General features: G+C 48.5%; 1 protein-coding gene and 1 pseudogene across 2 annotated transcripts in view; one reads left to right on the top strand and one right to left on the bottom strand.

Moving 5' to 3' along the window:
• Nucleotides 1-26746, top strand: part of FBXL13 (F-box and leucine rich repeat protein 13) — a 2326763-nt gene that overhangs the window by 2193997 nt on the left and 106020 nt on the right. The gene's annotated exons all lie outside the window — the stretch shown is intronic.
• LOC138513311 (26S proteasome regulatory subunit 6A pseudogene) lies at nt 5606-6946 on the bottom strand (annotated as a pseudogene).

Genomic DNA, 26746 nt, shown 5'->3' with positions numbered 1-26746 from the left:
TCTCGGGTTCAGACAGAATGAACATCCTTCCAAAGGGAATCACAGCTGAAGGTTCGGTTTCAATAGCGCAGTCTTCTGGCCTATGGGGTGGTAAGGCTTGGACAATAGCAGAAGAGAACACATCGACGTATTCCTGGTAGGCTTTAGGAACCTGGACGATGTTAGAGACCATGAGAGGACCTTGCTGGGTTGTTGAACGTTCTTCCGATGGTGTCGGAGAGGGATCCAGGAGTAGACAGTGGGACATGCACAATTTGGAACCTAGGAACAGGGACCCTGCTGTCCAATTGATGTATGGGTTGTGTTTTTGTAGCCAGGGCATTCCCAATACCATTGGGTAATGGACAGATTTTATGATGTCAAATTTTATCTTTTCTCGATGATGGTTTATTGCAAGCTCGATTTCCTTGGTCTGAAGGGTTATGGGTCCAGAGGAGAGAGGCCTCCCATCAATTGCTTCTACAGGTTTGAAGACAGTCCGGGATTCGTAGGGAATATGATGTCTAAGGACCAATTCTTGGTCTATGAATATTCCCATGGCCCCACAGTCCACTAGTGCCAGAATGGGGTAGGATTCCTTCTTGGATGGCGATAGAAAGGCCTGTAAAAATACCAGAGAGTTTTAACAGGAGAGTTCAAGGATGGTGTAGATGTGGAGCCTGCATCTCTCTCCCGAAACTGAGCTCCATCTAGGATCGGGAGCCGGCGTTTCCCGAACGCCACGGAGGGGCTATTGGATATTCTCTGACTAAATGCTTGTCCGAAGCACAGTACATGCATAAGCCAGAATGGATCCTTCGCATCCTTTCTTGGGGGAATATGGGTCCACGGAAGGCCCCTCATTGCATGGGTTTGGGTTCGCTTGTAGGAATAGAAGAATCTTCGGATTTCGAGGGGGTCTCTAAGGAATTGTTATGGAGGGGTGACTTGGTCTTTCTTTTCTCTGCCTTCCTTTCCTGGATGCGAAAATCAATCTGTAGAGCAAGATCCATAAGTGCCTGCTAAGAACTAGGACATGCCACCCTGGCTAATTCATCCTTAATATCTTCATTTAGCCCTCTTCGAAAGAGAGTGAAGAAAGCTTCAGAAGGCCAACCCGCTTCTTTAGCCAGTTGCTTGAATCGAGTTACATAGGTTAGCATGTCCTGAGAGCCTTACTGGAAATCGAGTAAACGTTCTTGAGCACTAAAGACCTGTTCTGGGCGGTCAAACATGGTTTTAGGTGCTTGAATGAATCCATCATAATCATCCAAAAGGACATCTCCGGAATTAACTAATGGTGTGGCCCAGGCTAATGCATTCCCGTAAAGGTGAGAAATAATAAAGCCCACTTTAGCCCTGGGGGTGGAGAAATAATAAGGTTTAAAGTGGACAAACAAGAATCCAGGAATCCCCGTAGGGTTTTCGCAGAGCCATCATATTTGTCAACAATGCCGCCCAATAGCACACTGTCCTTTGTGGCAGAGTCACGGGATAGTACCAATTGTTTTAACGCAGCGTTTTCAGCTTTCAAGTACTTCGGTCGTTAGTTCTTGCATGCCACGCATAAGATCCTGGATGGCCGCCTCCATGTCTATATCGACTTCGGTCAGGTGGCGTCTCAATCTATCACAGGTTTCCCCTTTCTCACCTGTTTTCGTTGCCTGATGACTTCTTTAGGCATAGTCTTCTTTCATATGGTTCGGGTCTTATACAAGCCCGCTCGGCCGTCCTCGGCTTCCAGATTGCGTTCAGCTTCGATGTCCGGGATCAAGGGAAACTCCAGGAATTCAGAAAAGAGGATGAGGTGCATGCGGTAGCGGTGCAGGGATTCCGGAAAAGGCTAGACAAGAAGGAGGGAAGGTAATTGGAAGAAGGAGATCCAGGAACCAGGAAACAGCAGAATAGTACAAGGGAGAGTACGGAGCACACTTCCGGTCACAGCTAGCAGCAGCGTTGAGACGCGCGGGGCCGCGTGGGTGTGGTTTCTTTATAGAGCACGCTGCGTAGAACGTGAAAACTGGTGAGCATTGTTCTTAGCTTGCTGCCATGTTGGTAGTACTATGGAGTGTAAACCCCAACGTGTCAGAGACCAGGAGGCCCAGAAGGGGCGAGTTTGATGGTTCATGATAAAAAGATGTACATACCAGAGGAAAATCGATCCGATAAAATGCATACTTAACAAATCATCACATTTGACATTGAGAAATAGTTAATAAAAGGGCAGAAGGAAACCCACAAAAAGCTCCCAGTTCAATTGGGACAATGCTCGCTGAAGTTATCTAAAGTTGCCTTGTTTTTCAGTGCGGTTGCATAAACAGCCCCTTTCTTCGGTGCATAGTTTTTTTTTTTTTAAAAAAGTAGTGCCCACACAGTCAGAAAAGAATCTGCTGTCAGGAGATAAATGATTGCTGGCTTCTAGATATGGATATTGGCAGACCAAAGTACCGGCAGTATAGTAGACCGTCTGATGTTGGTATCAGCATGACAGAACAATAAGATGTAACAAGTCCTCTCTAACAACACCACATGCTGAGCAGTCTACCTCATCAAAAAACCCACTCCATTTTGCTGTGGCTCCTCCCAACTGCAAACAATCAAATCTTGCAAGGATGAGCAGCCAGTGGTCTCTCATAGTAAAGCCCCGGATTAAATAGGGCTGAATCTCTTCCACTCGGCTGATCACTGCATGCGCTCTGTCTGAATCGGTTGCAAACTCCATAACATCTCTTTTCCTTTTAAACACTTCTCGCATACTGCTTTAATAGGATCTCATTTGGCTTTTAGACAACAGATTCACTGGTGGTGAAAGTGCCCGAATATTTCCACTGGACATTGCACCTTCAATGTAGGAGAGCCACTGGATCTTCCTCCAATTGTCCGTAGGCATTAGGGACTTAATAATAAAATGGCATACCGATGTATACTCATTCGCCCAAAGCCTGATCCAAAATGTTATAGGGGCCAGATCCCACTAGTCCTTCAAAAATTCCACACACAGTTCCCTAAGAATAGAGACACAAGGAGCCGAACCTGGAAGTCCCAATAGCCTTCTCAAAAAAGCATTCTCTTTTACCTGAATCTGAGGGGCCAGCGTGGTGCTCCATACAAAGTGATTGCTTTCGATTGGGCAGAGTACATTTTTAGGACAGCATCCAAAGGTTTTTCTTTACAGCGGGACAGAAGTCGAGAAGTCCCTCACACCTGTTGACTAAACTTGGCGAATTGTCTCTTAATATGTGTAGTACCTGTGATTGTCTCTGAAAATCTAACCCACAGACAATCTAATTCTTTCACTCTGGGAATAATTTCTTCATTACAAACCATTGGATGCATCTTCGCCGGCTTCCTACGCCCTATGCATCCCATTACTGCAGATTTCTTGGTGTTCATTTTAAGCCCTAGATCTTCCATAAAGGCTGTATAAACGGAGATCAGCACCTGGAGGCCCTTGCGGTTCTGGCAATTATCCCAGTGTCATCTGTGTAGGCCAGGACCGGAAAATGCCTGCCCCCCCCAGATACGGAAAATCCACCCTTGTGTCCACCAAAGCCTTCAAAAGGCCATTTATATAGAGGGTGAAAAGGATCAGAGCTAGGACACACCCTTGGCGGACACCACATCTAACCGAGAAACATGCGGTGCAGTGTCCCCCCACAACACTGCGCACACACGCCTCATTCTCACTATGCAGTGCCTGCAATACCACCAAGATATTCTCCGGACAGCCCATGGCGCCAAGCATAGTCCATAATCTTGATTTATCAACCTTGTCAAAGGCCGTGCTTCGATCCATGAAAGGCGGGTACACTCCCTCTCCCCTTCAGAACACTGAATTAGAAACAAGTAAATAAAGATTGAGGCTCTGTTCCATGGTACCCACCCCAGGGCAAAATCTAAACTGAATGTCCGCAAGGACCGACCTCTCCAACAGCAAGGACTCAATATGCCCTAACAAAGCCCTTCCAAAGATTTTAAATGAGATGTCCAATAGTGAGATCGGTCAATAGGACATGGGGCTTGATGGATCGCCCTTCTTAAAAATTAAGAAAATTATAGCTGACTTCCACGAGGGTGCGTATAAGCCTGTGTCCATGCAAGCATTAAATGGCCTAGTCAGCAAAGGAGCCCAAAGTTCCAAATGATCCTGAAAGAGATCCGACGGGATCGCATCGGGGCCCGGTGCTAGATTATGGGCCTGTTGAATAATGCCCCGAGACACCTCCTCTAACCCAAACTGTAAAGGAAGGTCATTTCTCCTTAGGCTTTCTACTTGAGACGCGCGACTAAACAGGTTACCAAAGTACTCCACCCATGCCACATCTTCCACCGACATGGTACTAGGCTTCTCCCCCTTTGAACCAGATACACCTCCTTTCACGAACTCCCAAAACGCCTTCTGGTCATTCCTCCTCGAGGCATCCAGGAAGCCCTCCCATAGCTCCCCTTCTATCGCCTTCTTCTTAGCTCTCCACGATATTGCGCCCTGTCCTGAGTGATCTACTTTCTTTCACAAATCTGAGCTTTCAAGACCCTTACAAGAGCTCTTTTGGCAGCAGTACAGGCCTCATCAAACCACCCTCTATTACTGGGCTTATCCTTCCTGTAGCTTCATAAACTGTGCTACTACATGACCGGCCTTTACAGTACTATGCAACATTTAATAAATACATATGATATTTAGGATATATAAATATCATAAATAGGGGATAGGTTCTCCGACAAAATGTGTAAATGTAGATTCCTTTCCCGTATTCTTTCCCATTTGATTCTCTTAGACGTAACTGAATGCAGATTTACCAGGCTTGCTGGGGTATCTTTGTGGCCTAACCCCCCTATCACACCCTTCAACTTTTAGGTATATAGGCAATTTAATGAGAGTATTGCAATTTTCTTTTTTATAAACTATTCATATAATTCAATACATTCTGTAGTCTCTAGCATGGGCTCCGGTATGGATTCACATGCTCATGAATATTCCCGTCGTCAGGCTGGGAATCCTCAGTAAAAGAAAAAACAGTTTCACTTTCACTTTAAAACTGTATTTCTCCTCTAAACTAATCACTGTCCTGTGGGTCATACTGCCCCCATCCAATAACAGTCCTCTCCCTAAGCTCCACCCCTGGTGGCCATCTTCAGATTTTTACCGCATGCTTCAGTGTTCGGAGTCCTCAAGTTGTTCTCTGAGCTATTTTCCTGTTTTTTTTCTTCTCCATTTTAAGAAACATTTAATTTTGTTAAAGAAAAATGATCACAAGGGATAAGCAGTTCAATGTATTCCACCAATCCTCTGGACATTGGTCTCTCGCTAGTCCTGTATAATTCCAACACAACAGATGCTGTGCATCTGCAGGACAACCTCTGCCTCCTGGCTAGCTTCCAGCATTTTCACCCTTCAACTCACTGCTGGTATACCCCCTGCCTCCTAAGTCTCCAACAGCCTACCCTGGCCTTCTCCCTCCCCCAGGTCTCTTCCAATACACCTATGTTCCCAAAGCATCCTACAGTAGATTTCATCCTACCGGTTGTCAGCTAATATACCCTCTTTCACCAGTGACCGGCAGTAAACCTTCACCCCTCCCCCCACCCTTACAACACATCCAGAATAGCCCCTTCCAATCATAGGCTGCCAGATGTAGTACTGCAGGTTGGCTTTCTTAGCATGGACCTTGGGGACAGTTTACGCATAGTACTGCAGGTTGGCTTTCTTCTTAGCTTGGACCTCAAGAATCCCCTCCATGTAATCCTCATGGTTCAGTTCAGTGGCTCCTCTATGCAGCGCAATCATACCCGCTTCCACACACACGGCCTTGCACTGGGCACCATTGAAGTCATCTGTGCACCGAGCTAGTTCTTCATAGTTTACATCAGGGCTGACATTCATTTTCCTGGAATGAATTTACATGATGCAAGCTCTTGCCTCCTCGTTAGGCATGGGGAATTCAATATTCCGATCCAGTAGCCCAGAACCGAGTAGAGCTGGATCCAGGATGTCAACACGATTTGTGGCAGCAATAACCTTGACTTGTGTATTCGGTTTGAATCCATCTAGCTGGTTTAAGAGTTCAAGCATGGTTCTCTGTATCACTCGATCACCAGCTTTTTCACTGTCAAACCTCTTGGTCCCAATGGCATCCAGTTCATCAATGAATATAATAGAAGGAGCTTTCTCTTTAGCCAAAGCAAAAGCATCTCGGACTAGTTTAGCCCCATCGCCAATGAACATCTGCACCAGCTGTGGGCCAGCCAACTTCAGGAAGGTTGCCTTAGTCTGTGCAGCACACGCTTGCGCTAACAAGGTTTTCCCAGTGCCAGGGGGGCCATACATCAGAACACCTTTGGGGGGTTGGATACCGAGGTTCTCAAACTTCTCCCTGTGATTCATAGGCAGCACAATGGCCTCCACAAGCTCCTGGATTTGTTTATCTAATCCACCAATGTCATTGTACTGCTCAGTAGGCCTCTCATCCACTTCCATTGCTTTAACACAGGAATCGTACTCTGTGGGGAGAGTCTCCAGAATCAGGTATGAGTCTTTGTTCACCCCCACAAGACCTCCAGGTTTCAGTTTCTCTGCATCAACCAACCCAATCACTGGCAGGAAATAGGTCTGGCGAGTGGACGTTTTGATCACTGCACACTTTCCCTTGCGCTGAGAGTCTAGATCGATATTTGCACCATCCTCCTCCTGATCATTTGGGTCAACATCGAGGAGCTCGATTACGTTGGAGACGAGGTATGGCAAGGTTTTATTAACTTTGATTTTCTCACTGTTTTCCTTGATTTTATCTTTCATGGCCTGCAGCTCATGTGTCACTCAGAGCACCTGACTCTTCATTATCTTGATCTCACTTTCCAGCAGGCGTGTGCGCTGGATAATTTCCTCTGTGGACCTCTTAAGAACTTCTTCACCCAAGCCATCTTGCTAACTCTCTTCCCATACAGAGGCCATGGTTTTGTTACTGCTGCTGCTGCTGGTTTTGCCTATTTTCCTGTTTTTTTTATTTTCATCCAAAATAGTTGGGCCTACTTTGGGCCTTCTCAACCATAAGTGAGGAGAAGAAGTTAAGCCGAAGCCTCTTCAAACTCTGCGCAAAGTGTGGATTAAGGAACCTCTTTGTGGAAGTTCGGCATCTTAAATGCTTGTATTGCCTGCATCTGGACCACGATGAGAAGGAATGCGAGGTGTGCCGTGGTTAAAAAAAAAAAAAAAGACCCCTACAGCAGACTGTCGGCGTGGCTTAAGTCGAGGAAGGCAGCTGACTCAACCGCGGTACAGAGTCAAGCCTCATTTAGAACCGGCCGGTCCGAAGCGCAAAGTCCCTCTGAGAGGAGGTCAAGATCCTTTGAGGATGCCCCCCTCGCAGGGGTCCAAAAGAAGGCCAGCTATGCAGCGTTAGCGCTGCTTGGTTTGCCGCTAATGCGGGTCCCCACTCTGGCAGGAGGTGATCGCCATCACCAGCGACCTCTACGTTGAGCCTAGCGTCAAAAGGGTCCTCTTCAAACCCCAAACCCAGCAAAACTTGGTGTGTCCGCAGATAAGATGACAAAGGACAAGTCTGAGGAGGACTTGCCGAAGCTGGCAAAGACCTTGCAGCATGCCAGGTCAACAAACTGAGTAGAAAACGACACCGTCGACCAAAGCAGCGACAAGCTCATCGTCGTCAATGTCGACCGCTCTGATGGCGATGAAGGAGAGTGGGTCAGCGATGGAGGTGGCAGCAATCCATGGGCGTCCTTACCTCTGAGGCGAGATACAGCTGCAGAAGCAGCGACAAAGGCAGCAGCCTCCCTGGGGTCAGGGATGGACCCAGCAGAAGCACAGACCCAGCAGCCTCGTGTCCCTCCGGTGGATCTTCCCCGGTATGTGGATAGGGGGGCTGTCCCAGACAGACCGGAGCAGATCTACTCGAGTACCGATGAGGACAATGATCTGCAGGATGATTGCTACACAGATCACGAGGGGGTCACCTGCTGGCAAGAGGAGGCTCGTCAGCCCAGACCCAACTCTGCCGGCTCCGCTCACCCCTTGACATAGGGATGTGTCGCTGGATATTCTAACAACCCTGCACACACTGGTCACCAAACTCCAGCAGAGGATGCCTCTAGGACCTATGCCTTCACAGTACATGCAGGAGCCCTCGAGGCTAAACTCACCCCCGCAAAAGAAGAAGGCCAAGGGGGTTGCTGGTCATAGCCATCATCCGACTCCTCCACCACCACCTCATCACACAAAGATCCCACCCAGAGTTCTGGACCCGCAAATGGTCACGGACCCTGCCACGGAAGAGGACGACAACTTAATTGCTGCCAAGGGGGAGATGCCACACGCAGACTAGCCTGATAGGGCCTCCTTACATGACGAAGTTGGATCTTTTCATTCCGTCATATTGAGGGCCTCTGAACTGTTTCAGTTAAACCCAGAGGAGACCAAGAAAGAAGGCGTCCTATACCAACGGTGCAAGTCGAGAAGGAAGACAATCATGTCTGTTCCCTTCCTGGACGACATCTGGGAGGAGGGTCTGGCACTGATGAAGAACCTGAGTATGGCCCTGTTCAAGTGGCACGGCCTGTAGAAGAACAACAGGGTCTCAGATTCAGCACCCAGGTACTTAAGGTCTCAGCCCTCACCCGACTCGGTGGTCTTGGCAGCAGCCAGGAAGCGCTCAGCGAACCCTTCATCGGCAGCCATGGTATCTCTGGACCAGGAGGGAAGAAGCTGGATACATTGGGCAAGAGAATAATTTACACAGCAGCCTCTACCATCAAGGCCGCTAACGCCCTAGCCATCTTGTCTCGTTCAAGTTGGGTCCTATTCTGGACTTCCTGCCCGAAGACAAGAAGGTCGAGGCACTGGAACTCTTTCAGGAGGGGAAGGTGGCCTTGGATGACACCATCGCAGTGGACATCGCGGACACAGGTTCCTGCCAGATGGGGAACGGGGTGTCCCTACATCATCAAGGTTGGTTTGAAGGCAACTAACTTCGCGTGGCCGTTCAGACTAAGGTGCTGGATATGCCGTTCGACGGGGAGAACCTTTTCGGAAAGGTGGTTGACTAGTCTTTGCAAGCAATTAAGACTGACACGGAGATGGCACGCTCCTTGGGAACTTTGCAGCAGCGACGGCCGTCGCCCTTTCGTTCTTCCACAGGTAAACCAAGAAGATCCTCCAAGGGATTCAATACGCTGTACAGACAGCCTCCATGCTCCTCCTCTCAAGAAGGGTACAGGGGTCGCTCTCAAGGCAGCGGAGGACAGAGGTGGTGCCGCCCACAGGGCAGTGCTCTGACCCCCAAGCAGGCCTGAACCGGCCGTGGCCTTGGTCCCCCCACCTAAACACCCCAGTGTTTGCCGGCATGTGGGAAACTATCACCACGGACAGGTGGGTGCTGGACACTCTCGAACAAAGGCACACCTTGGAGTGCCAACGCAGGTGTCTTTGTATCCTGCTGATTCAGCAACGAGAATAACACGGACCGCAGCTTCTGCAGGAGATGCGGGCCATGTTACAGAAAGGGACAATAGAACCCGTCCCCCAGTGTCTGGTTTGAAAGAAAAGAGGAGGGTGGAGGCTGATCTTTCGTCGTCTCAACAAGTACTTGAAGTCCCAAAAGTTCTGGATGGTGAGGTTGCAACATGTGCTCGGCCAGCTGGAGCAAGGGAATTTTCTGACGACGTTGGATCTGGAGGACGCCTACTTCCACATCCCCATTCACAAGAAACACTGCAAGTTCCCATGGTTCGTAGTTCAAGATCAGCATTACCAGTTCAGGGCTCTGCCTTTCGGCCTGAAATCGCTCAGAGGGTGTTTACGAAGTGCCTGGTGCCGGTGGCGTTACATCTGCGTCTGCAGGGCATCCACCTATACCCCTACCTGGATGAATGGCCGGTGTATTCCTGCTCAAACGTCCTGGCGGGAGAGCACACATCGAAGACCGTACATCTGTTGACGGAGATGGGGTTCTCCATAAACTATCAAAAGTCTTGCTTGACGCCATCTCAGGACGTGCTGTTTCTAGGTGCCTGACTCAACACAGTGACATATTTGGCGTCACCCTCGGAGGAGAGGATGAGAGCCATACAGGGCAAGGTGCAGCACTTGTCGTCGGTGCAGAATGCGATGGTTCAGTCCATCAAGTAGCTGGTGGGCTTGATGTCCTTCTGCATCAGCCTCGTTCGCCTGTGCATACTTCACCTGAGACCTCTCCAGGAGTTCCTGGATGCAAGGTGGTTGCAGGTGTTGGGGAACTTTGTGGACAAGATCTCGCTCAACAAGGAGTTCCCGTCGGCCGATACAGTGGTGGGGCGTAGGGCCATCTCTCGTCCATGGGGCTCCATTTCAAGTTCCTCCTTACCAGAAGACGGTCACCACGGATGCCTTTCTAGAGGAGTGGGAAGCCCACACCAGACAGTTACACGCCAGAGGCCTCTGGCAACCAGAAGAAAAGGACCTCCACATCAAAGTCCTAGAACCATAGGCTGTATTCTGGGCCCTCAAGTCATTTCTCCCGTTATTGAAGAGCAAGGTGGTGAGGATCTTCACGGAGAACACATTCACCATGTTCTACAACCGGAAACAAGGATGGACATGCTCACCAGCGCTTTCCAAGGATGCCCAGGACCTGTTGCACTGGGCCTTCCGTCAAGGCATATTCCTTATCCCGTTTCATTTAGCGGGAGTCAAAAAAACCATCGCAGACTCGCTCAGCAGGGTATTACGTTCTTGTCATGAGTGGGAACTTCGCCAGGGTCAGGTGAATTTTCTATTCAACAAATGGGGCCAGCCCCAGATCGATCTCTTCGCGACGGCAGCAAACGCCAAGTGCAACAGTTCCCCAGCTGTTTCCCTCTACCGAGGTGCTTGGGGAATGCATTGATGTTACCGTGGGAGGGACATATCTTGTACACTTTTCCCCCATTTCCACTCTTCTTACGTGTGAGCAACACACTCAGGCAGTGCTACTGCAGGATGAAACTCATCGCGCAGGCGTGCCCGAGGACAAATCTGGTATCCAGACTTACTACCGCTGCCCCCGGACCTTCTCACTGAAAAGTGGGCGGGGGACGATTCTGCATCACAACCCAGAGTCTCTGAACCTGAGGGCATGGCTCCTGCAGCCCTAGAGTTTGGAGGGCATGCTTTACCCACAGAATGTAAGCTCATCCTGGCCAGGGCCAGGGTCTCGTCAACGTTGAAGTGCTACAGACAAATTGAAATGCTTCTCTGTGTGGTGTCAGACTCAGAAGATTACACCTCTGTGTGTCACGACCCGCAAGTTCTACCATACTTGCTTTCCTTGGCCAAAGCGGGACTGGCTCACGCCTCTATCAAGGTGCATTTTGCCACCATTTCCAGGTACATCAGGTCTCCGGCCAGACCTTCACCGTGGTCTCACCGGCTCATCAAGGAGTTAGTCAAGGGGCTCTTTAGGGTGTTCCCGCCAGGGAAGGCTACTGCCCCGGCTTGGGAGCTCAATGTTGTGCTAACTAAGCTTATGGAAGCTCCCTTTTAGCCTATGCATCAGGCTGTGCTCAAGTTTCTCTAATCGAAGACGGCTTTCCTTGTGGCTATCACCTCGACCAGACGGGTCAGGATATTCAGCCCCTGACTTGTAAGCAGCCTTACTTGTCTTTCCACGCTTCATGGGTGCTACTACGTATACACGCCACATTTATGCGAAAGGTGCTGTCTGAATTCCACCTCAGCAAACCTTTGGTGTTACCTGTCTTCTTTCCGAATCCGTTGTCGCCGGCGGAGAGGACTTTGCATTCGCTGGACATTGCTAATGCCTTGAAATTCTATGTGGCAGTTGTTCGTCAACTTTGGACCTGTAAATCAGGGAAAGGCTTGTCGAAGGCTTCCATCTCAGGTGGCTTACCGGCTGCATCATGCACTGTCATTGACTGGCTAGCAGGCCGCTGCCAGGCCGTCCGAGAGCCCACTCCACCAGAGCCATCACAGCTACGACAGTGTTTCTCTCTGGTGTGCCCCTGCTCGACATCTGCAGGGCTGCTACGTGGAGGTCCACGCACACCTTCACGAGGTTCTACTGCATCAGCAGTGATTCCAGGGTGGAGTCCTGAGTCAGCCAAGCAGTGCTGCACAACCTGTTTGTTTTAGGTGAGTCTGTTCCAGAGCTGAGTGTTTATTGCTTCTGTTGAGCCTTGCCACCTCCCGAGGTTGTGTATATGTACTGTTGTTTAATAGTTATTTCATGAGCATGTGAATCCATGCCAGACCCATGCTGGAGAACAATAGTTACATATAAGTATCTTAAACCTGGTCATACCTTATTCTCCAGACCAGTTGCGGTACAAGAATAGTATGTTGTAGATGTTCCAGCCTCCCCCTATATCAAAGTAATTTTAATAATAAAGATGCAAAAGCAAAATCGAAAACAGAATTTACACTCAAAAGATGGCCGATATTTGCAAGAAGCCTTAATGCAACTTAGATGTCTGGGTAGGGATGCACTTGGTTGGATTTCAAATAATTTCACTAACACTCCGTACTAATGAACTCACTCCTCTGCATACACCTCTCAAATTAACTCAACAGCACTACAGTCTGCTCTCTTGCTCTTTTCCCGCGCAACCCTACACTACCTCCCTCTTTGCATTACAGATCCACCTGATGGCCTAGAGAACACACAAGTGGCATCATTGTGCGTTTCATTTGTTTCAAAAGCTAAAATTATACATAACAATAATCACTATTTTTAAAGTGAAATTAAACTAATAGATATTTTATATTCTCGCATCTGAAGGATTAGTATAAAAAGATTACTTGAAAGGTGGGTGAGATTGTTTTTGACTCTGGAATAGTGTTAGTTGTACAATCTTGGGCCTTTAATTGTTGCATATACTCATACCAGTGTGAAATAGAAAATGGACTTTAGTGTTATAAGTTAGACCACATCAAGCGAGATAAAGTAAGTTTATGTGCAAGTCACTCATTCTCATCGTCTGCACACAAGGTTGAGCCGCGAGTGAGAGAGCCGCGGTGGAGGAGCTTGTGGCGCTGAAGGTACGTGCCTTGGTTTCAGCCGCAGGTCCTTCCGCAACTACCCAAGACAAGATTCCCTCACGTCCCAGGGGCCCAATACAGCTGCATGGGTCAGCCCAGAACGCAATCTCCCCAACACAGTGCCGCGTGGACTGCGTTCACTGCGCATCCCTCCCTGGGCGGACCCGGCCCCCAACACCACCCCGAGCATCAAAATACCCAAAGGAAAGACGGGCGGCCCTCCACTGGGAGACATCTGGGTGCTGCAAATAGAAATTGAAGCAGCTGCACCATAACAATATTAAAAGGGCTCCTAGAGATGTGGCGCATACATACCTGGCCAAAGCGAGAGGGGGTCTGAGCCGAGTCACACAGCAAGCTACAAACCAACAGACCCAGGCGCGACTGCACACAAGCCACTTAGCTGGCCCAGACAGGAAAGCCACACGGACCTCAGACTATAATCCAAGCGGCCCAGGGTCGGGGAGGTTGGAATCGGGTGCACGGAGGGGCACAGACCACTTGGGCGCGTCCACCCCGGCGGGCCTCAGTCTACTTACCGGACCACAATTACATAAGGATTTGGTTGTGCTTGAAGCCTGAGCTGTCCCTATTCCAACACAGCGCGCCACTGGTCACATTCTTTCTCAGTAGGCATACCCGAAGACACTGCTCAGACAACTACAGGAGTATAGTAGCTAACCCCCCTCAGTCCATCGCCTACCCGACCGGGTCATGCCAAGAGGGGCCAGGGGTAATGGGAGCAAAAAAGGACCCATGGATGCCTTTACCAGTAGTAACGGCACAGACATACCCCAGGGCTCCACACAAACGGCCGCTACTAACCCCCAGCCACACGCAGAGCCAAACATGAACCCTTATCTGAGTGCCCTACATGCTGGGTGTGCTGCAGTCCACTCTAAGCTTGACGATATAGCCTCAATCAGAGCGAACATGCAAAAAATGAATGCCAGGTTTTCGGAGACAGAGTAAAGAGTGAGCACCCTGGAGGACACTTCGGCCACACACGGGAAAGCAATTGAAGAGATCCAAAAGAACCTCACATCTGTCCGGGAAAATTGCGCGGATGTTGAATCCAGATCCCGGCGTAATAATATTAGGTTGGTCGGAATGGCCGAGAAAAGTATAAATGTGCCAATGGGGAAATACATGAAGGAAATCCTGTGGTCGCTGTTTTCGGAGGCCCAGTTCTCACACCATTTTTTGATAGAAAGAGCCCACAGATCCGTGGCCCCCCACCTAAACCTGGCGCTCCTCTGCGCTCAATAATACCCTATCTCCTAAATCATAGGGACCGTGTCTTAATCCTACGCTTATCATGGGAGAAAGGCACGCTGACCCACGATTCCACCCGAATACAAATCTATCCGGATTTCTCCAACGGGGTCCAAATAGCCAGTTGCTCATTTGAGCAGTTGAAGAAGGCGCTACACAAAAGGGAAATTCCGTATGCAATGCTGTTCCCCGCCAAGTTATGTCTTCAACATGCAGGAAGAGCACACTTCCTTGAATCACCGGGGGAAGCAATGTCCTAAATCGAACAGCACATCCCTGAAGCCCAGAACAATGATGACAACAAAACACTGCAACGCAAAGTCCAAAGAGCTCATCCTCAAAGGGAGCCCAAAAACAATAATGAGTGCCGGCACGCCCAAACCCACTGCTAACCAAAGGTTACGACACACACGCAGGCTGCAAGCCTCAAAGTTGTAAGTTGTGGCAGCACACAGCCACCCACTGAATCAGACCGTTAAACTATGTTTGGGGATTACACTATCCAGTTGGAGGGATGGAGGGGTGGGGGGAGGGGGGGTTAAATAAAAGTTTTAAACGCTGACATGGAAAACATGTATGGTTGGCTACAGCAATGGCAAGATGGGCAACATTAAGATCATACGTAACCTACTATTGCCCCACTAGTCCCAATGCATAAGGTGAAACGCCTGTCATGGAATGTGCCGGCCTGGTTAACCCTATAAAGGCCAGGAAAATACTAGCACATGCCAGGCGGCACAATGTTGACATACTACTCTTGCAGGAGACGCATGCAACGACAACAGTAGTGGACTTGTTGGCCAGGTAATGGGGTCCTCTGAGAATTGGAACCGGGTACTCTACACAGGCCAGAGCGAGTCTGCACCATCATACATCGCCGCACTGGCTTTCAGTTCACCAAGTCAAGTGTTGATGCCGAGGCAGGATACATAATAATAATAATATGGAGAACGCTGCACAATCACAAAGTTATCCTGGTGAACACATATGGCCCGAATATCGACTCCCCAGAGTTTTATCTCTAAATCATGACACTGGTGGTGCCATATGGGGACGCAGTGATCAACTGGGGGGGTGGCTTTAACATGATTCTAAATCTCGATATGGACAGATCGACGGGACCCCCAAGACCCCATTCCAGAGCAGCCATAACTATAATACAGAGCATGGGTGATATCCCGCTTGTGGATATATGGAGGGAAATGTACCCGGCACTGAAAGAATTCACATTATACTTATCAGTGCACTCCACAAGCTCACAAATAGACTATTGGCTACTCTCCCCGGTGCTAATCCCAAGTGTGAGCGACTGCCGCATCCTTCCACGGACCATATCTGATCATTCACCAGTTTTGCTGGAAATAAACCTGGAGACCATGGAAAAGATGCATTGCCCGTGGGGAATGCTGCCGTCCCTCCTGAGGGATGAGACGGCCATAGAACCCTTGGGAACCCGAGATCAGATAATTTTTCAGTATAAATGAAGGATCGGTTCACTCGACCACCACGCTCTGGGAACCATTAAAGAAGTATGGACCAGGGGGCACCTCCTCTCTAAAGCAGGGGGTATACTGAAATCCATCAGAGCAGACCTAGACCGAACGGAAGGCAAGCTTCGGGTACTAGAAAAAGCACATGCACGGGCACCCAGCATGGAGACCCTCAAATAGCTGCAGGAGCAACTGGACAGGTTCAGAGCCTTGGCCGAGAGGGGAAATAAAATACATCAGTCAGCCAGCCAGGGCCAGGCGGTATGGGGAAGGAAACAAAACCGGGAAGCTACTGGCAAATCTAATTAAAACAGAACAGGGATTCAGGTCGATCACCTCCATCAAGCACACAGATGGTGATTTCCATACAAATGCCTATAAGGTCAACAAAATCTTTCTGAACTTCTTCTCAGACTTATATAAGAACACCGACCAAGGATCGTCTCACGACCTTGAGCAATACATGTAATCTATTCCCCTGCCCAGTCTAGACCATAATGACATGGCCAATTTGGAAAACCCGTTCACCCTGGAGGAAATTACCCAAGCCATTAAAGACCTGATGGCTGGTAAAGCCCCTGAGCCGAATGGCCCCCCCAGCCGATTTCTATAAATGCTATCTAGACGAACTATCCCCTGTGCTGCTAACACTTTGGGAAGAAGCCCTTAAGTCTGGCACGCTCCCGGAGTCCCTGAGGGAAGCAACGATAACTGTCCTACTTAAGCCACATAAGCCCCCCCAAGACCCTAAATCGTACCGCCCCCTTTCATTAATTAAAACGGATACCAAGATTTATGCCAAGGTCATAGAAAACAGACTGCTCCCCCATATGTATAAACGGATACACCCAGAACAATCAGGCTTCGTACCCACTAGATCCACAGCCTTAAACCTGAGGCGACTCTTTGCGATCATAGCACAACTAGACCCACAATCCGAGGCGGCCGCAGTAACACTCGATGCTGAAAAAGCGTTTGACTCTGTGTCTCTGTCCTGGCGCTACATGTATACAGTACTGCAACGTATGGGGTTCGGCCCACACTTCCAAAGATTCATCGCTTTATTGTACAAAAACCCCAGTGCTAGAATCCGTACTAACCATACTCTGTCCTCATCCTTTACATTACAATGAGGCATAGGTCAAGGGTGCCCACTATCTCCCCTCATTTTGCCCTCACGATAGAAGGGATGGCTACACTCCTACGCTACAAACACTCGGGTCGGGGCATTCCAGTAGGTTCTCTCCAGACGGTCTCCCTTTATGCGGATGACACTCTCTTATATGTACTTAATCCAACCACCAACCTACCACCGGTCATGCAGGACATCACTGAATTTTCTAAATTCTCGGGTTACAAAATGAATCAGACCAAATCGGAAATAATGCTCCTGACACCGAAAGTTACTAGATCAGAGGCCATGACAAAGTTTTGCTGGTCGCCAAACTCAGCGCAATATTTGGGTATAATCATAGCCACCGACAGAGATGCACTATACAATGCCAACTACACATCCTACATTACGCAACTTGAAACTAAATTAACCCTTTGGAATAAACTTCCCATTTCGGTATACGTGGTGCGTTGCCCTTCTAAAAATGATGGTGGTCCCAAAGCACTCTATTTATTTAGTAACATACCTATCTGGCCGGGCAAACCCTTCTTTGAAAAGCTGCAGTGATTGGCTTCTTACTTCGTATGGGGAGGTGGAACGGTTAGACAGAGCTGGTCCAAACTAAGCAAAAAGGTGGAGAGTGGAGGGCTGTCGGCGCCTGACTTCACCCTATATTACTACGCAGCGCAGGCCCACTACGCCAAAGATTGGTTCCAGAACACTGACTCATATCCCCACATACAGGTGGAGAAAAAAGCTGTAGCCCTGCGGACATATACGCGCTTGTATATTCACTGAAATACACAGTAGCCAGAGGGGCGTGAGCCCAGTGACCTGCACTACACGAGCTGGGCAGCACTTTTCCGAAGGGTAGGGTGCACACACCCTTACAGGGAAGATGCCCCCCTGTGGCATCACCCAGACATCACTCCCTCACACAACACCACGATGCAGAGGAAGTGGGATCCCGAGAAAACCATGAAACTAGGGGACTTGTTCCCTAATGGGGAATTCCTAACGCTGTCAGAAGTCCACGACATACTAGGGCAGTAGCTTACTATAACTTTTCAATATCATCGCCTGAAAGCAGCCATAAAACACAAATGGCCATCATTCCCGCCGGTTCCGTCTTCCCATTCAATCATGATAGATATTATACACCAAGACGGATTCAATGGCACTATCTCCAAGATTTACAGCATAGTCCAGTCCCACTCCCCCTCCCAGAACAATATGAAAACCAAATGGGAGAGAGACCTCCGGGTAGAAATTGACGATACACAATGGACTAGGTATTGCCCATATACCAAAAATATATCGTTGAATTCCAACCTCAGGCTGATCCAATATAACAAATTGTTGAGGATTACCATCTACACAGGCTGCGCTTGGTAACCATACAGAGACCACTGGATGTGGTAAGTTTAAACAACGTAGATGGGGAAGTGGTCACAAATATGTTCAGCTGGTTTTTAATTCAAAAGAAAAATTATACATTCACAGGAAAAGTGACACCTATTCCATGTGTTTGTTAAATCAAAACTTAAACAAAGTAAACACTTGTGTATACACCGTTGAGTTTAAACAATTGTAAAAAAAATGGTTTATACTAGAGACATAGTATATTGCCATGTAATGTCAAAACACATTAGTGAAGCAGGCTTTGTGCCAGACAGCGATAATCAACCTGAATTTATACAATTACGAAAAAATGCTTTATACTAAAGAAGTGCCATAATCCCATGTAAGGCCTGCCATGCAATGCCAAGTAATGCCAACACGTGTTTCAACCAAAAAGGCCGTCCTCAGGGCATACAAATACATTTGCCGCTTGAACTGTTATATGATTGTTGAACCTTAGCTATTATTAATCCAAAAACAACCAAAGTAGGGGGTAGTGGGCCAGAGCAAAAAAGCATGAAGAAACAGGAGAGAAGAAAAAAATGGAAACATAACGTTAGAATGATGCGTGCAATTAGTTACTCTACTTATTAGTATATAGACAAATAAATCAAGTCATACCTTGTTGTGATTATGCTTAATTAATTCATGGTTGTGCTTGGGATAGTTGGGAAATTTGTAATTCCCAAAAGCGTGGCTGGCCAGGTCTGTAAGCTGTAAAACCATAAACCATAAGTTAATGTCTGTATATATAACTATCTGTATCAAACATCACCATACAATGTATAGTGTGCTATTCAGCACCATGTAATGTTTATGTCAGCCAATAAATAAAGTTTAAAAAAATACTATAAAAAATGTCACAGCGAGTACATCAAACATCACATTGCATTGATATTAAAGGTACATTTAAAAAAATGCCACCTAAGACAAACATGCATTGAAAACATGCACTATGAAATATTACATTTGGAAGCAATGCTCTGTAAGGTTATATATATATGTCAATTATCATGCACCTGTACACAACTGTTTCTAGGCGGCACAAGACAAGGGAGGGAAGACAAGACGAACAATCCTACTAGGCCTTGTGTCATTCAGATCGTGCAAGTGCGACAACGCGAAGTGCAGGATGAAGGGAGAGGGGGAAGTGCAAGGGAGAGCGTAGGGGAAGTGGGATCAGGGCAGCATGGCGTAATGAGTAAGTGCAGCCAGAGCAGAGCGGCTCCAGGTAAGTGCAAGGAGGTATGGGGGCTGTAGGCGTTACAGTTGCAGCCCATAAGTGCGCGATAGAGGCGGAGGCAGAGCAAGGAAGACTGTTCATGGAGGGGCCTGGTACCCAGTGAGACTCTTAGGGTAGCCAAGAAACCATTTGGTGCAGCAAATAGGTAACTTAGCAAAGAAGCAAGCGGGGTAAGGCAGAGGAACAATTGAAGGTCTTGAGCTGCTTCAGGATTTTCTGGTGGTCCGGCTCAACTCTGAGAGGTGCAGGGAGGCAATTCCAGAGGCAGGCACCTGCAGAGGAGAGATCCACCTCCCCCACTCACAGCCTGGAGAAGCATCTGACCTTCAGCAAGATGGACGTAGAAGGTATTTTGGAAGAGAGAGTTGGATGTAGTGCAGGACCCGGCTCCAGGAAGCCTTGTGAACGATGCTGAGGGTCTTGAACTTGATTCTTGCAGTCACCGGGAGCCAGTGGCGACACTTCACCGATGGAGAGATATGGTGCCTGGGCTTGAGGCCAAGAATAAGTCTCGCAGTCCTGCTCTGGATTAGTTGCAGAGGGCGAATAGTAGAGGTAGGCAGACTGAGAATGAGGCTGTTGCAGTAGTCCAGCCTGGAGAGAACCAAGGCTCTGCAGACAGTGAGCTTCTGTGGGAACGTGAGAAAAGGTAGAATACCTCTGAGGAGGTGCAGCTGGAAGTGGTCCTTTATGGCACGCTCTGTGACGTGAGGAGAGATGGAGAGAGTGGCGTCGAACAGGACACCCAGGTTTTTTGCCTCACAGGGAGGTGGAGGTAGAGGGCCCAGGGAGGGCAGCCAGAGTGAGAGGTTGAAAGCAGGAGCATGGGTGCCAATGAGAAGGATATCCGTCTTACTGGCGCTAAGGCAGAGATCGTTTGAGGCACACCAATCCTGAATCACTGATGGACATTCTGGAATGGGAGAGTGAGGAGAGGAGGCTGACGGGATCCTGAAAGAGAGCAGAGTGTCATCCGCATACCACTGAAGGTTAGAAGAGAAGGTATAGATCAAGTTGGCTGTGTGCTAGTAACAGAGATAAATGTACATAGGACAAATGGTGCAGACTTTTTGAATATATTAAATTAAGAATAGGGTGTACTTTGAGTATAAAGCAATAGAAAGTGGCAGAGCCTATAACATTGACAATAAAGAAAACAATAGTAAAGGTTGACTAACCGTTAGTTAGAAGAGTAGATGAGCCGATTCAGCAAGCAACGAAAAAAGTGGATAGATTGCGATATCCCTTATCTATTCAGAGATGTTTTCTTGTTAACTTCCACAGTGTTTATAAAGTCTTCCAGAAATGGGTGTGTATGTGAATGTCTGACGTGTTTATTCACACCCACCAGCCCTCTGACAAGTGCGGACCTCTTATACCCGCCAGTAAAGCCCCCTTGCCAGCCCACAGCCACAGATGAAAATTGCTATAGATGGTGGAGGGGGGATGGATGAATGTAGATAACGCAAGCGCAATGGGACAAGAATACATTCAAAGGACACCGCCATATGTTGATTGCAGGGCCGGGGCCTTCAAAGGGGAGTCTGGAGACACTGGGCCTCATTCCAAGTGTGGCAGTCCGGAAACAAGGGTGCCGTTAAGATTACCGGCACCCTTGTTGCCGGACCGCCACACTACTAGTCTGTCTGCCGGGGCCGTTGCCCCCGGCAGGATCAGACCTGCCGGGCGCAATGGCCCCTGCAGGCTGACTTTACCAAACCCTCCGCCTGACTTCCCACGCTGCTGGGACTTGTAATGTCCTGGTGGCACTGGGAAGTCAGGCGGGAGATTCAATGTTTCTGGGTCAGCGGCAGCCCGGTTACGATATGCAGTCATTTTATTGCAAACAGAACAGAGTCGTACATTTCAGAGTGGACAATAACACAGAAAAACAGTGCAAACATGAATTAAATAAATAAAGGGTAGTGGGGTAAGGGGTTAAAATGGGTCAGGATGGGGTTGGGGTGGTGTTAAAAAAAACAGGGGGCTTGGTGGGGACCCCTCAAATTAAAAAAACAAAAGAACCCTCCTTGTTTTTTGTACGTGATGAAAATTACCACTCTGTAATTGTTTGTGAAAAGATCACATATATTTCTTCCTCGTCTTTCCTACGGGGGATTTTCGGGCACAGAATTATGCTCTTTCTTTCTCGTTTTTAGGCAGGGACTCTGTCAGTTTCTGGACCAAGGTCTACCAGACTCTTCCTGTTTCCAGCAGTTGGCCTTGGCTGAAATCCAGCATAGGCTCATTGGTTCTACCATCAACCTTCTCTAATCTTGGATCCCCTTGACTTGGCTAATGTTGGTTATTTCCAGACCTTACTGTCCTCTTCCACATTCCTCCAATACATTTTCTCTTCCTCTTCCTTCCTTCCTCGACTACCCTGTTCTTTCCCACCTCCAATGCTTTCCTTTACCACCCACTGGAAGGAGACTGTACTGTTCTGTGCATGATGGATTTCTCCCATGGATTCCTTAGCTTAGAAATATCGTAGTCTGGTGTTGGAAGCTTTTACACTACCAAGGGGTACCCTGCAGCAGCCATTGGCTTTTCTCAGCTTTGTTTGTGCTGATATCACTGCAATATAATGGGCAATATACATGGAGCTGGCTGTGCCCCATGATCTCGGTCAATATTGTCTGTATACTCGGAAGATACTGTTGGAGCATGACTGCTTTGTTGTATTGACTGCACCATGTCTACCTCGAAGGCCTGCGGGTTCAAATCATGCAAAGATTGTCAGTGTTGCATCCACATCTGTGCTGCATTTGGTGTTTTGATCTGGATCACAACACGGAGGAATAGGAATCCTGCCAGTTGCAGCACCCAAACGCTGTTTGAGAGCATGTACCCAAAGTCTTCACTGTGCAGCACAAGGGTGGCAAAAACCCCTGAATGCCGCCAGCTCCATCAGAGCCTTTGAACACGAAATAACTGTAGAGGACCAGATGTAAAAGTGAAGAGGATTATAAGGACAAATATAAGCCCATGTGGTCTTGTTCTCTGCGCTCATCCTCCTCCAAGCATCACTCTTCTCAGAAGAAGCACCAGCAATCTCACCCCTGGAGTCGGAATGCTTTTCTCCCGCAGATTCCTCATTTGATAGATAGACAAGCCCTTGTTCTACCACCAGTGCCAAAGCCACTGGTGACATGACGTTAGCAAACACGCCCAACATGTTCTACCTGAACCCCTCCCACTGTTCTGTTGTAGACGATGTACTGTAGAAAAGGACAAATTACTTACCGTAATGTTCTTTCTATGGATTCCTCTCCCTCAGCTTCCTCATCTGATAGATATCCCATCCAGCTTTGCTGCTTTGGCAAAATTCTCGACAGAGGGCGTAGTGGACCTTGACTCAGCCGTCGATCCATCTTGCCTGGCACCCGATCGTCGGCTCTGCATGTGACGTCAGGCGTCGTATATAAACTCTGCCACTATGCCCCATACCTCAGTTCCTTTTTTCTGCACGCTTATCACGCTACTTGGGAACACGGTCGAGTATTTGACTTATTCAGCGTTTTTGCCAGAAATCTTTAGATTTTTCTAATTCTTCCACGCAAGATGTCCGCAGGCCGGTTTCGGGTTTTAAGCGGTGTACCGATTGTCACACCAATATGTCCATCACTGGAACTACACGAGTTATGCCTCTGGTGCCTCTGCACGGCTCATGGGGACAGAATGGTGTGCATTGTGCGCTAAAATGCTGCCGAAATCCTTTTGCTATTGGGCTGCTAAGCTTGCCCTGGGTCGACCACCCTCAAAATCTCTGGCGCGGTCGACAGATCGTCCTCAGAGGCTGAAACCGAGGGGCATACCCCTGATAAAGAACATTGCGATAGAAGAAACAGTCCCACTCGAGGAGCCATTCTTCCATGTCCCGTAAGAAGGGACATCATCCCCATTGTCGGGATTCTGAATTGTCGATAGAAAGAGGTAAGCGATCGGCAGGGCCTACCACTCGCCAGGAGTGGGAGGATTTCAAAACCTCCATGCTCGAAATGTTCAAGAAGTATGTCGCTGCAGACGCAGATGACCCCCCCACGCAGCAGTTCTCGGAGCCAAGAGCCTTGCTTGCAATTTTCGACCCCTCACATGCCACAGTGCCAGCATCAATGATTACGTTGAAGGAGGCGCCAAGGCGCTCAATGCCAGGTCTGTACCACGCTTTTCAAGGTATCAGTGCTTAGAGATCACAACCTCGGTCGACACCTACAGCCACACTATCAGCGCCGACGAACAAGCCGTCGGTGCCAACACTTGTTGATCAATCCTTCACCACGCTCTCTCGATCTGATTTATTCGGCAGTATGTCGAGCGTATTTGGTGCCGATGACATGCAAGATCAAGGGGACTCTGACACTGTTTTCATGGGCACAGGTGTTGTTGACTATTTTGAAGACCATAGCCGGTTGCTGGAGCTAGCTCAGGGCCTCCATGAGGCCAGCGGTTTGGATACTTTGCCAGACCTGTAAGTCCAGCCCTATACCCATAATTATGCCAAGTTCAGAACTTGAGTAGAAAGGGTCATTGACACTAGAGGTTTGCAGACCTCAGCAGTACCAGTACAGTGGTACGACCTCATTGATGTTCTGGACAAAGCTCCGGTTACGGAGCGCAACATGCCCCTAATCCCTGAAATTGCCGATCCTCTTACTTCACTGTGACAGCACCCTTGTTCCATTCCCCCGGTCAGTGCCACCATATTGTAAGGAGTGGTGGTAAAGACAGGTACAACTGATCACAGTTCAAGGGTGTTTATTAAACTGTATAGGAAGGTTGGAAAAACACCTAATCTAAATCTAAGATGGGAGCAAGCTACAACCATCAAATAATAACAAGACAGTCCTAGTCGCGTTTGGTCAAATAAAAGGGCCTATACTAATAAAAACCTATTGTCAATTCTTACACTAAATACACAAAAGAGTGTCGGACAATGTTCATAAGAAAGAAAGAAGTGTTAACAAATAATAAGTCAGGATGTGGTAACCAGGGGTCTCCCTTCCCCACATTTTGAGCACAGGACTGGTATGATTCCAGAGCATAGCACATGCTCGAGCTTTCCCAGCACGAGACAACAGTTCCGCTCTCAGGGCCTATGGTGGTTAAGTCTCTTTTCTACAAAAAGTCTCTTGCTTCAGAGGACCTGATGTATCCAAAATAATAAACAAACAAAAGTTCCTTTCTGCATGTACGTTAGGTTAGGACTTTTCACCCCTGGGTCCCCCTCTTCCAGGCTCAGACCCTGCTCAAATATCCGCCTCCCTCTGTCTGGTTCACTACGGCTTCTCAACACATTCTTATCTGTGACATTCACAAATCTTAATGTCTTTTTAAACAGTTTGCTGTAGACATCCGTCTCCCGGGTTCACTCTCTTCAACACATTGTTCATTGGGACTTCTGGCTTTGCCCCGTTTTCATCGGCATCTCTGTCGGGTTCATTCTTGCCAACTTTTGCCAATCACAAAATTCCTTCTACTTTCTTGCGATACAGGATTCACTTCCCTTTGCTTTACAATCATCTGCCGGCCAAAAACCTTTGCCTGTACAAAGGATTTTACTAGACCCCTGTATGACCAGTTTGACCCCTTTCTCACGCCTTTCCCAAGGCCTTCTGGTAACGGTAGTTTCAACAACAGAGTAATCGCCCAGAGTTTCCCGAGTGAGCACCCACGTGGTGTCTGACTCTTCTGTAGCTGGTTTTTCCCCTCTCGTATTAACTGATCCTTGTACACTCTTCAATTAGCCGCTTGCTACTTTTTTCAACACAGTTTGGTTTCTTATCGGCTCTCTCCTCGACTCACCGGCTGTGATAAGACGCTTGACCTTTCTTGTCTCTGAAGTCAAGGATGATACCACAGTGGCAAGCGTCTCTCCCCGGCTTGGTTATCAGCGGAGGAGGGCCCTATGTACCATTGATATCTGCTGCAACACACATCCGCTATTGTTCGCGGGCTTATGATTCCTTCCGCGGAGTTTGCGCGGAAAGGGCAAGGTTGTGTATCTCCTGGTCACCCTTTCAGTCGTGGCCACCTTTCCCCTCCTCTTGAACTGGCGCGCTGGGTTAGCTTTCCCATCATGTGGCCTGCCTTGCTTGTATTGTGCTCTCGTGCTCCACCTTTTATCCTTGTTGGGAAGGGAAAGGGCTGTCGGGTGTGTGTGTGATTCTGGTCAATTGCCTGACTTTGCCTGACCCTTGTGTTGGGACATGTCAGGTAAACGGCTCTGGTGTTTGTCGTCTTTCGTGGTGTGTGAAAGTGTTTGTATCGGAAAAGGGAGAGGTAGAGTGTTAAAGTATCCTACGGGGTAGGATGGGGAAAAGTTGTTATAAGAAGGGGGATACTGCGTCTCAACCGTCGGTGTCCCACTTCCACTCCGTGAGGACCCCCCCATCCAGGTGATCCTCCCTCACTGGTCTACCCCCAAGAACTGGATTCAGTAGTGATGGCCGTGTCCTGGCCACCTAGATGACAGATCCCCGGGGACTAGTCAGGGAGACACCTTCAGGTTTCTCAAAATATCCAGGAAGTATAGGCCGGCTAGAGGGGTCCCATCATTCCTCTCCTCTCACCCTTCTCTGGAAGGGCTCGTTATGCAAGCTGCTACAGTCTCCTCCAGACCAGCTTCTTCAACTTCCATTCTGCCGCCCAACAGGGAAGCAAAGAATGTTGATTCCTTGGCCAAAAAGGCTTTCACATCGGTGGTATGGCCCTTACAGCTACAAATGTGCTAAGTGACTTTGCAAAATAGTAATTTGGTCTTTGGATGGCAGTGGAGAATGCTGTGCAGTACATCCCTGAGGGGGAAATGCGTGAGGGCTTCTTACAGCTGATGGAGGATAGGGGAAGGAGTTGGCCAAGCAGTCACTGTGAACAGACCTGGACAACCCGACTGTGTTGGCCGATCTATGGCGTCTGCTATAATGCTGAGGAGGCAGGCCTACTTAAAATCTTCAGACTTATGTCCAGGGCGATTTCCAGTTCGGTCAAAAGACAGACCAATCCTTAGAGAAATTTAAGAAATCAAAAATTGCTGCTAGATCACTGGGCCTGGCTGCGCAGCCAGCCAAGCCTCTCTTCAGCTTTGCCTCTAGGACAAGGGGCTCCAGGCGATATACGCCTTACGGCAGGAAGTCACAGCTCCCACCAGCCAGGCAAGGGCAGAAGCATTTCTCATGCTCCATAAGGGGTAGGGGGGGTTCTAAGGGCCACCAAGC

Source organism: Ambystoma mexicanum, chromosome 12 (genome assembly GCF_040938575.1).
Source record: "Ambystoma mexicanum isolate Mex_15411 chromosome 12, UKY_AmexF1_1, whole genome shotgun sequence".
NCBI classification, from domain to species: Eukaryota; Metazoa; Chordata; class Amphibia; order Caudata; family Ambystomatidae; genus Ambystoma; species Ambystoma mexicanum.
This window is presented reverse-complemented; position numbering and strand designations above follow the sequence as displayed.